This window comes from Triticum aestivum, chromosome 5B (assembly GCF_018294505.1).
Source record: "Triticum aestivum cultivar Chinese Spring chromosome 5B, IWGSC CS RefSeq v2.1, whole genome shotgun sequence".
Taxonomy (NCBI): domain Eukaryota; kingdom Viridiplantae; phylum Streptophyta; class Magnoliopsida; order Poales; family Poaceae; genus Triticum; species Triticum aestivum.
Window position 1 is genome coordinate 16839738 of NC_057807.1, and position 3005 is coordinate 16842742.

Here is a 3005-nt window from a genome sequence, read left to right on the forward strand (position 1 = left end):
GGGGGGGGGGTGGAAGGGGCATTCACGGAGTATGGTATATGGCGTTGCCACCATAAATCTATATTGGCGGAGAAGGTGGCGGATTGACTCTGTACCATGAGTTCCCTTCTTCATTTGTTCATCTTTGTCTTTTACAATTACAATTGGTTGTTCCCATTTCTATGATAGCTTGTTTATATGTGATGTGCCTTTTGTTATTAAAGTCATTCCATTGTAATTGTTAATGTCCATGCCTTGGGTTAAATTCTGTTAAATCATCATAGGTCAAAATATGTGTCAGAAACCATATGACGCAGTTTGATGGCAACTTGGAAGTGTATCTGAGTTATCGGTTGCATATGATTAACTCTGAGACCAAGCATCGTACGGTGCATGTCCTTTTTCTAGAACACGCACCGAAATGATTGTTGTTTTATGATAAAGGAAGATGTCAGGATGACACAAAGTATACAAAAAAGCCCAATCAAAACTGAAAAGAAACCTAAGTTATCCAAACTAATAGTGTAAGGACCAAAGCAGTATAACTAAAACAGAAGCACAACCAGAAACTAAAATTGATGCCACGAAGATGTCTATTTTCACATTGCTTCATGTGTGTAGTCAAATTTATCGGGTCCTGATGTTTTTAATGCGTGGAGTTTAATCCATAAGGCTTTGATCCCATATGCAATAAGAAATGTTTTTGTTTGACCTGGAGTCACTACCACATTGGATGTTTTCGTTCGATCAATTAGATCGATGGTTCGCAGGGAATGTTTAATTCTAAGAGCTACCCAGATCGAATGTCCGTCCGTTATTAGGGTTCAGAAGGTCGCATGCATGGAGTACTAGTCACATTATCCGTTAGTCTATCTAGTTTTGTTAGGTTAGATAAGAGGATCCTATGTAATCATGTGGCCTAATCAATAATTAGTAAAATCTTGATTAGTTCGGATACAAGAGAGAATCAGAGTCTTTCGTAGTCGGATTTCTTATGTTTGGGTAGCCTCTAAAAGAGGTTGTGTACGACCATGTAAGGCACAATTTTGTTCTGATCGGAGTTGAGGAAAATATCACAAAAGTACCATGTTCGGGCATGCCAAATATCTATGTTTGTTTGCTAATATCTGAGAGATTTAGTTTCTACTACGCGCATGGTTCGATCTGATCGATTCCGTTCGCAAGTTGTATTCTTTGGTCTTCTTGCATATTGTTGATCCGAAGAATCCTTCTACTACTTTTGCATACGCTGCTGTTGTGACGACCGTTCGTCGACGTGTTCTTGCTATTTCATTGAGTAATGTGATGAAAGATCGTGCCAGCAAAAGACTCAATGCCAAGTCAAGTCACATCACACAAGTAAATGATATTGATAAATTCCTATGGAAAATAAATAAGCAAAGCATGTGCCAAGTTAACTGCAAGGAACAATAGTTCCAACAAGAAATGAAATCTTGACAAGCAAATCAACACATCCATTTACGTTAGAACATGTTTAATTTAGAGGCATGTGAGGCATCAGGAAAACACAAAACAATCTTGGCCCCTAGATTTAGAAGCCAAGAAGTCTAGGCTTTCCTCCATGTTCTCATGCCCATTGCTTGAAAAAGGAACCTAAGTTATCACAAAAACAGTGAAAGGAACAAAGCAATAGAAGTAAAACAGAAGCCCAACCAGAACTAAAACTGAAGCCACGAAGATGTACATTGTCACTCCGTTCACAACATTTTTGCAGGTCATAAGGGAGAGGAAGGAACACGTAAGAACAATAGGCATGGGAGGCATTGGGAAAATTCCAAAAGAGATGTTGGACCCTAGTTGGACAGGGACACACTAGTTTAGGCCTTCCTCCATGTTCCCAAGCTCAATGCTCTTAGATGCTCATTTTCTTCCTCTTCCTGATTTCCCATCACTTCCCCATCATCTAAATCCAAATGCGCACATTTGTTAAAATAATTACACAAGCAAATAGGAAAAGAAAGGAATACCTAAGAACAATTGGCATGAGAGGCATCAGGAAAACACAAAACAATCTTTGTCCCTAAATTAAGAGGCCAAGAAATATAGGCTTTCCTCCATGTTCCCATGCCCACCGCTCTAAGATCTCATGGCTTCCTTTTCCTTACTCCCTCTCAAGGCCTCATGATATAAACTTTACAATTTATTAAGCGTTCATCATGGAAACACTTCCTAATGAGGTAAAAGGAAGGGGAAGGAGAACCTAAGAAAAATTGGAATGGGAGGCAAGGGAAACACTAAGGAAGATATCCACCTCTGTTTCTAGAGGTGTAGGCGGATAGCCCATAGTTTCCTCTGTGTTTCCATTATGTTCGCTCTTCGCCTATTTCTTCCTCTTCCTAGCTCACATTCAAGGAATATTACACAGAAAGAAGCCTTAAGTTGGGGGTATATATAGGCCTCTTATGAAGTGCTCTATAGTGTAAACTGTGCTCAAACTTGTAAGCGAATGCTGAAATCAATAAAAACACATGCATATCTCCAATGCACCATAGTGTATCATTGAATGACATTGGGCCATGTAACATCTATTGCTAATATGGGCACATGGAGGGAGATCTTTTTATCATGCATGGCTAAAGAGAAAAAGATTTTTCCTTGACCTTGAACTTGCATTTACAACAAGTTGGAAGGTAATAAACCATATGGTCCTTCATTATATTTTAAGAGAGCAAGGTAGACGAAGAGAGAATAATCCATGTGATGGAAGATCACCAGAATCTAGCAAATAAATGTCAAAATTACAGACATGTATGGAATGCCTTGAATTAGGCACTAGTGCAAGAACCCCCAATTATCAGCGCGCGTAAGTGCCTACTAGCAGGGTTTGGCTGGCGCGCTGCTAGTACGACGCCGCTGGCAACAGGATACTAGCAGCGCTCGGGCCAAACAGTGCTGGTAAGGTAGAAACTAGCAGCATTTGACGAGCATGTGCAGCTGTTAGGTCCCATCTAGTAGCGTTCGTTTGCCGCAATGAGGGAAAGGAGGATCTGCTTATTAGATCGTAC